Source organism: Euprymna scolopes, chromosome 27 (genome assembly GCF_053919585.1).
Source record: "Euprymna scolopes isolate OS-2025 chromosome 27, ASM5391958v1, whole genome shotgun sequence".
Lineage (NCBI taxonomy): Eukaryota > Metazoa > Mollusca > Cephalopoda > Sepiida > Sepiolidae > Euprymna > Euprymna scolopes.
The window spans coordinates 52307750-52317701 of record NC_136508.1 but is presented as its reverse complement, the minus strand read 5'-3'; positions in this window follow the sequence as shown (position 1 = coordinate 52317701).

Here is a 9952-nt window from a genome sequence, read left to right as displayed (position 1 = left end):
ATATATATATATATATATATATATATATATATATATATATATATATAAGGTAGTCAGGGTTATATATATATATATATATATATATATATATATATATATATATATATATATATACAGGGTGTCCCAATAAAATGCATACACTCTTTAAAGTATCTCAACTTGTTACATTAATACTCTATGCCACGTCCCCAAGAGATGTTTAGGAACAAAAATGGCACTTCCAGCAAGGTGGGGCACTTCCCCACTATCATCATGACGTAAGAGCATATCTTGATAGTCACCTGCGAAACAGATAGTTAGGACGGATTTGAACCCTACGCTAGACGCTGCATCTTCCTCATGCTACCTAGCACCTTCTCTACTCTTCTGATGAGAAGCATTAGGCTTCGAGATGCCCTGGCATAAATAGTCCTTTCTATCCCCTAAATATTGCTTGTATTCCATTATTCAATAAATGATCCATTCTATATCTACCAATATATAGTTTTGTGACTTCATTTCATACTCTTGTTGTCCTACTATATATATATATATATATATATATATATATATATATATATATATATATAACTTGAGTTCTTTCAGCCATAATCGAAACCGAAACCAAAACTTATGAAGAATTCTTGATAAAAATATTTATGAGAAAAAAAGGAAGTACATAAAAATCAAACGACTCTGATGTAAGTGTGAGACAGAAAATAACGCACATGTTATGGTGTTAATATACAGATTCCAATTTACATCCAAAATGAACTCGTACAATTGCATCTAAAAACGTAGATGAACCTATTACTCTACATTCTCAATTATGAATTACTCAACCTAGTCAAAATTACTTAACTTAAAATAGCAACGCATCCCATAAAATAGTACTAACGGCAGAAGGTACTACTCTGAATTCAGGAACAGCGCGGGGAAAATGATTTTAGATTTAGGGGCTTGTTTTTTTTTGCGTATGTCAATATCTGGCCATCAATTCGTCTCTTTTATTCAAAATATTTGTGTGTTCATATCAATGTATTCCAGTCGTTTCTTGAAGACATAGTTTGCATTTACGTTTAAACTCGTTAAAGCTACTAGACTTACGTAAAATAGATCACCTGACAACCGGCGGAAATTCTTCGTTTTTAAGGGTCTATGATTGTTTGGCCAACTCAGTTTGTTTTTTCATGGCTAAATTCAGAAATGAGTGCTTGTGATCATAGAATCGTTGCTGCCTGTTGCCTGCAGATATGCCAATATATACTCTTTTGTTTATATGTTTTGTTTTGTTTTTTTATGCAAGTATTATTAATTTAGATTATTACTTTTTTAAAACTTCGACGCTTTCAATTTTTGTGCTAACCAGCAAAAGTATAGATAGGTCTATATAAATTTCTTTTATTAACTCTTTTTCTTTGACGAAATAAGCCAATTTTTTAAACTCCATGGAACGAGGAACTAATTAGCTTTTCTTTGTATTCGTTGTGTGCAAACATTAAATGCTGTAGATGTATTTTTAAAAGAGTGTGGCCATCGACACTTGTGGGTTTTTCAGACTTTTAGCATTTTTTTTATTTTAAAATATTTTTATAACGCATTTCAAGCCTTGTTCAGCTCTCTTCAGATACTTTTTTATAAAGTTTTTTTTTTAAGTGAAAGTTTGAAATGTTTTTTTGGAAAAATGTTTATCTCTGACAACACTGATTGTGTTTTTCACAGAAATGCCAATCTCAGACCTTTTGTCAACAATAGTCGGCGTGTTGCTCTAGAGTTCAATCAGAGTTAAGTCCATTTAGTAGGTGAGGGGGCTTTTGGTCTATTTGGTGAAGATTTTTATGTTTTTTTTATGATTTTCTTTCTTTTTATGTGTGTGTATGTGTGTGTGTCAGTGTGTGCCTGTGTGTTAAGGCGACAGTTGTCTATTGTGCGTGTGTGTGCGTGAATGTGTGTGGATCAAGATCCGTGATTTTTATTTATTTATTTTTTACCTGTGTGTGCCCGTGTGTGCGCATGTCCGTGCGTATGAAAGAGAGACAGAGGCAGGATACCTAGATAGGTCCAAAATCAATTCCCAATCACAACAAGCGCATGAATGTACTCAGTCACCCAAACATAAATACACCCACACACACAAACAAAATGGAAAATAGATAACAGATGATACACATACACGGACACACAATAAGACACACATACATATACATACACACACATATATATACATATGTGTATATATATACACACACACATACACACTACGCATGTAGGCAGATACAAACATACACACACACGCATATATACAGAAACACATGTAGGAGCACACATGCATACTCACACCTACATATACACACATATACATCAACCCACCCGTATATATATACATATATATATATATATATATATATATATATATATATATATACCTACACACTCATACACTACACACATATTGGTTAAAGTTTCTTTGTCTAGAAAGATTTTCTTTTCTTAAGTGTGAGCAGAGTAGTGTATTTTGTCTCTAATTATTTTTGGGGGGTTAGGGATATTGTATTATACTGGATACGGATGCGCGTACCCGTGAATGTTTGCGCGTGCTTTATCGTGCTTGTTTTGTTTCGTGTGTGTTAGTGCACATTTGCCACAGTATGCATGCGTGTAAGTGTATTTTGTGTGTTTGCCTATTTATGTATATTGTTATTGGGATATGTTTAAAGCGGGGTTGAACTTTGCTATTAAGTTTTTCTTGTGTCAGTTAGTAAAAGTAGTTGTTAGTTTGGAAAATGGGCATTATCTCGAATTTGCCTCCACTGCATGTGTGTATATGCTGTAACACATGCAGGTGTCTATTTTCTGCGATTTTGATGTTGGATAGATGTAGGGCTACTCAATTACTAAGGTTTTTAGTGACGCCTATGTAGGATTTATCGCATGCTGCATATTTATTACATAGACCACATTTTTGAGGTACAGTCTAGATACTTTTTAATTTTGAATGTGTATGTGTTTCCCTCTAATATTATGTTGCAGACTCCACATCGTTGTTAGTTGCATTTTGTGACTCCTTTTGTTTTGTCCTGATTGAGTTTGGATGAAGTAAGAATGTGTTTTAGGTTTTGGGGTTGGCGTTTGCTTTTTATTATTTTTGTTGTTTTAAGGAAGTTGTTTAGTTTGCTGTTTTAGTTAAGTAGGACGAGATTTTTCGTTATCTCTGTGAAAAGTTCTGGGTTGTTTGTGTTGTGTGTGGGGACGTATGTTAGGATTTGTTCTTTGTTTCGTTCTTTATGGGTTCTCAAATCTTCTACTAGTATATTTATCGCAAGTTGGATCCTTTTGTCTATAAGTTGTGGTGAGTATTTTCTTTTTCTTAGATTTATTCGTAGTTCCTTGAGTCGGATTGTCCGAAGGCTTTTGTCCATGACTATGGTGCAGATTCTACGTGCTAGGGTGTAGCGAATGACATTTATGCAGCTTTTAGGGTGGTGACTTTTAAAGTGTAGGTATTGTTCGGTGTCTGTGGGTTGTCGGTAGATGTCAGTGAGAAAATGTTGTCTTTAATTTTTATCAGTATATCTAGGAAGGGTAATTCTGTAGAGCTTTGTTCTATGGTGAATTTAATTTTGGGGTGTAGGTTTTGGAATATGATGTATAAGTCTGTGATGTCCCCCCCCCCCGTTGTAGGTTTCCACTAGATGAAGCAATCATGAAGGTATCTTTTCCAGGATTCTATAAACAGTTTTTTTTTATAATTTTTGTTCTGTCTTTTCATATAAAATTTCTTCTAGGTAAGCTAGTGTAAGGGTTGCGTACGTTGGTGCCATTTTCGTTCCCATTGCTGTACCTAGTGTTTGAATGTAGTTGCCATTGTTGAATTCGAAGGAATTAATATTTAGGATTATGTCTATACTATCAATGATGAATTGTTTTGTGAATCTAGGGTGTAGTGTTTGTGCGTGTCTGTTGATTCAAAATGTTATTGCTTCTTTTCCTAATTCATGGGGTATGTTACTATATAAACTGCTAACGTCAAATGTAACTAATAGTGCTCCGTTTTCTACTGTATGTGGTAAGGTAGTAAGAAAGTGAATGTCGTCCCTTATGTAGCTCTTAACTTGATCTGTGAAAGGTTGTAATAAGATGTCTATTAAGTTGCTAAGTATGATTGTCGGACCAACTGGTCCTGCTACAATGGGTCAAAATATAAGGTCACTAGGGTTTGGGGCGCTAATAAGAGTTTTGTGTATTGATGGCATGTTTTATTTCGTGAGATTTGTTTTAGAAGTTGTTTGTCTTTGTAATGAAATTCGGGAGGAAGTCCTTTTCTCTCTTTTTTAAATATTTCATTGTGTGTTGTACAAAGGTTTGTGATTTTTTTTAAATGGTTGTGTTATCTATGTTGGTACTAATGGGTTTATAGTAGTGTTTGTCATCTAGTAGTTCTATAATTTTTGTTTCATAGTAAGTTTTGTCCATGATTACTACGACAATGCCTTTGTCTGCTTCTTTTATAGTTATGTCATTATTATTACGGATTTTTCGAGTGCCCGGTGATGAGGAAGGTGTCTTGGAAGTTTGCATCTTTGCGTGGAATATGAGGGGTGGGTGTTTTAGGCATTGTTTTGAATTATGTGATGTCTTTGGTAATTGTTTTGCATTGTTGAGAAATTTTGGTAAGGGTTGTTTAGTAAAGGTATTTTTTGGTTGTTTGTGTTGGTGATGTAGCGTCTGTGGAAATGGATTTTTGATTGTGTTTGCTGATGTGAGTGGTAATAGTTTGGTTTGTATTGTTGCGTATTATATATATATATATATATATATATATATATATATATATATATATATATATATATATATATATATAAGCGTGACGAATCCTAGCGTGGATGAAACGCGGAATATTCTGTGTAGCTTAATTGCTATATATATTTTATAGCTTACTATATATATATATGTGTGTGTCTGTGTGTGTGTGTGTGTGTGTGTGTGTGTGTGTGTGTGTGTGTGTGTGTGGAATATCTATATATTTACATTCCAAGATCCAAATAGTTATTTTTCATACAAAACAGCTCTCCAGCATGTTCAAATTTTGATATATTTTTGACAGGTCTATTTTGTTATGCAGAAACAATCAGTTAACACTAATGTCAGTATACTTTTCGTGCATATACTCCTCAGAAAAATTAGTAAGTCTTTGCTTAAGAAGAAAGAAAAATGCATGACACTGTAATATATATTACATTATATTATAATATATATATAAGTGAACGTGTCTGTGTGTCTGTCTGTCCATCTGTCTGTGTGTCTGTGTACATTTTCCTTCGCAATGACTCTGTTAATTTTCAGTCTACAGATTCGAAATTGAATATACAGGGTACTGAGATTTGGGGAAATCGATGTGATCAGTTTTCTGCCAGAAATTTAGCTATTAAGGGGTCAAAGATCAACGATTTGACCTTTGAGAACTTTACCAAACTACTCGGATAATCTGGGATCTACACACTTGAAATTTTAGATATAGGTACATTGGACATGGATCTAACTTAATACATTTTTGAGCCCAAAACAATAAATTTTAAGAGTTTGTAGTAGGGGTCAAATTTAAAAATAAATTACCCTTTTTTTGCTCAGCATACATCTCCAAACACCCGGGCAACGCCGGGCACCCATGCCAGTATATATATATATATATATATATATATATATATATATATATATATATATATATGTGTGTGTGTGTGTGTGTGTGTGTGTGTGTGTGTGTGTGTGTGTGTGTGTGTAAGGAGAGAGAAAGAACGAGAGAAACTTTCAACTATATATATATATAATTATAATTATATATATAATCATAATTATATATATATAATTATAATTATATAAGTAATTATATATCGTCTATGCTTTATTCATATATGTACTTTTACTTAGTTTAATTTATAAATAATAAAAATGTTTCCACTTCTAAAATATTCACAAAATAGTATTTTACAAAGCAAACAAACAAAATGCAAAACTTTGTGATTCACTTGGAATTTTCTTGCGAAATGTAAAGATTTTTTCAACGCGTTCACGCATTTTCATTGCACGCCATTTTTAATGGTTTTTTTTTTATTTCATCAAAATTCATCTCTCATAGTGGTGTATGCAATCACCTAGAAATCCAGCAACGCAACATTATAAAATTGAATTTTACTTCTTAAACCTTTTTTTTTACAGTTGTATATTTTCAAAACCTTTTTTAAATGTTTAAACCTCACTAGAATATGTAAATGATATTTCGGTAATGTGTACGTGACTAACAACGCCCAAATTAAAATAACATGTGACGTGGTCGATGGTTTTGCTTGGGCTAATTCATACGACGATATCGTCTTTGAGTATTACCCTAAACCATATTAGCATTTTATATAAATTTGTGTATAAAAGTCATGTTTTTAGAAAGAAATGAAAGGACGGATATATATATATATATATATATATATATATATATATATATATATATATAGTAAGTTACAAATATATATATATATATATATGGCAATTGAGCTACACAGATTATTCCGCGTTTTATTCTCGTGAGAATTCGTCAGGCTTAGCATAAAGCCTTACGAATTCTCACGAGAATGAAACGCGGAATATTCTGTGTAGCTTAATTGCCATATATATTTTTATAACTTACTACCTTACTCTACCTATGTATTGAGCAAGTAAATACTGAAAATTTACGCGTAAAATTATATTTTCGTATATTAATTATGTGAGTAAATGAAGTATATATATATATGTGTGTATGTGTATATATATATAAATATATATATTATATATATATATATATATATATATATATAGACTTCATTTTATTACTTTGCAAAACCTTGACTTTGAAGACCGCGCCTCACTAGAGACCATCTTTGATGCATCTACAAGACATATTTTACGATCGTGTGACATAAAATATGTGGACGTTAATACTCTACCCTTTGTTATCTTTGCAAAGCCATAATTATCGGTGGATAGATTTGAAACTAAAGACAAAACCTAAGCAAAAGGCAAATGTAAACTTATTGAAAGCAAGGAAGCCAAATAAAGGACAAAATAACAAAGTGTGGCGTTGGCCGTCCCAGCACTTCACAAGGTAAAGGTCAAGGAGACAAAACAACGGAAACAATGCACAGAAAACTTAAAGTAATAGCATTAAGAAAGTCAATATAATGCGAATAGTTATTGGAGCATTAAGAACAGCTTAGAGACCATAAACAGAAGACTATGAGAAATAGGAATCAAAGGGAAGAGTGATACCGGACGGCGTTGATGAAAATAGTTGAAATTGTAAGGGAAATACTGTAATGCGGAAACCAGCTTATATTATCCACAAAAGCTGACCATATAAAAAAAATTTTTTTTTTAATTATCGAAAAATAGAATAATGTAGAACAAAATGGACTGAAGAAGAAAAAATTATTTAAGCTCTTATCAAGAAATGGCGACTTAAATACATTTCCGTGAATCTCAGTTCCAATATGCAATGAAGAACACCAACCACCGACACCATTACGGTCTTTAAAAAATCTATCCATTTATATGTCTATAAAAGTGAGGATGTGTGTATGAGGGTACTTCTCAACCTATATACTCAACGGAGTTTTGATGTACAGACTTGAAATTCGGTATATAGGATATTCAGACATGTGGAAAACGTTTTAATCGGTTTTCATCAGAAAAAAAAGAAAGCTGCAAAGGTCTCAAAGTTGAAAAATTGGTACGTGGGGGTTGTCAGATTTTTATCTGTTTGCTAACTGTTTAACGAATGCGCATGCGTGCATGGTTTATATAATAAATAAATCATGTTTAAAATAAGTAGATTTGAAAACACCTTTTAAAGATCATGCCAGACCGGCCTAATGGTTACCATACTTAACTCGCTGTCTTTAGGTTTGGTTTTCGATCTCAGATTTTTCCTTACTGTTTAGAAAAAAACAGGTTACTTGCATGCACATGTTTCAGGTTTTTTTTTTGTTTTTTTTTATCATTTCTTTTTTGTTTTTAATTACGTTACTTTTAATACCGAGCAACGCCAGATACATATTCTGGTATATCTATAAAAGTGAGAATGTTTGGTTGTGTGAAGACATTTCTCAACCTATATACTCAACGGATTTTTTATCTACGGACTTAAAATTTAGTATACAGAATATTCAGACACGTGGAAATATTATTAATCGGATTTTAATCGGAAAAAGGAGCTGCTAAGTAGTAAAAATTAAAAAATTGGTACTTGGGTGTCATCGTATTTTTTCTGTTTCACGACTGTGCATACACGAATCGTTCACATTATGTTAATAATAAGGAGGTTTGAAACACTTTACAAAGATAGTGAGAAGTTGGCCTAATTGCTATCGTTCTAGACTCACTGTGTTTAGATTTTGGTTTCGATCTCAGCTTGATTTTTTTTTTCTTACAAAAAGTGAACTATTTAGAAAAAAAAACATAACACTTACAAGCACATGTCTCAGTTTCTTTCCGTTTTTTTTTTTTTTGTTTTGTTTTGTTTTTTTTTCCACTTCATTTTTAACGAATTATATCCTATACTTAATACCAGCAAGCGCCGGGTACATCTAGTTTGTCAATAAAAGTGAGAATATGTGGGTGAGGACATTTCTCAACCTATATGCTCACCGAACTTTTGATCTGCTGGCTTGAAATTTGGTATTTAGGGTATTCAGACATGGGTAAAACTTTTTTATCAGTTTTCATCCGGACTAAAGGGCTGCTGAGAGATAAAAATTGAAAAATTGGTCTTTGGAATCATCGGATTTTCATCAGTTTGACAAGTGTTTCACGAATACGGACATACGGCCGTGAAATATGACAGCTTCTTTATGTTAAGAATAAGTATGTTTAAAAAAACTTGTAAAGATCGTATTAAACTGGTCTAATTGCTATCACTGTCTTTAGATGTCATTGCGATCTCAGCTCGAGTATTTTTTTTACTTATAAGAAGTGAACGCTTTAGAAAAAAAACATAATACTCACATGCATATGTCCCGTTATATTTAATACCTACGATATTTTTGTTTATGATAAATAAAACTTCTGTATTAATTAGAAAATAATATTTATGCGTATTTTACGATCGGGCAACGCCGAGCCTCTAGCTAGTAATCAATAAATCTTAAGCTTCAATTAAAAAATATTTTCTGTCAACTGTTTTGACGGATCACATCTATATATATAAAAGGCAAAAATCGGTGTGTATGTATGTATGTATGTATGTTTGTTTGTAACGCTAAAACTTTTGAAAGACGGAACCAGAGTTGACAAATTTGGTATCATATTGCACCTTGATCACCCGGATGACAAATATCGAAATTTCACGTCAAACGGACCAGTAGAAAGGGGTCAACTGATCGTTTTTCTCCTAGGGGGGCCCCCCAAAAAACCTGTCATTTTAACGTTATTCAATACGTGTCACGTGACGTGACGTCAGCTCAAACTTTTGACAGACACAACCAAAGTTGACAAATTATGTATCATATTGAACCTTGATCACCCGCATGACAAATATCGAAATTCCACACCAAACGGACCATTAAAAGGGGGTGAACTGATCATTTCTCTTCTAGGGGGGCCCCCAAAAAAACCTGTCATTTTAATGTTAATATTACATAATCCAAAAACGCTTAGTCATGTCACGTGACGTGACGTCAACATCCAGTAATGGCGAACAAATGTAAACAAACACTTTGTTTTACCGATACTTTTGTAATTTCTCTTCTGCTTTGTTCTAGAGATTATTAAACTCCATGACAATGTCTCCAACGTATTTAACTGGTTAAAAATAGTATTTATACAAGAGTTTTAACGAAAAATATCAGGAAAAAATGTACAGGAATAAAAAAAAATTCAGCTTTCAAAATATTCGTCGATAAAAAAACCGATCTTTATATTTACGCTAGCCATTTTGTATATTACCACG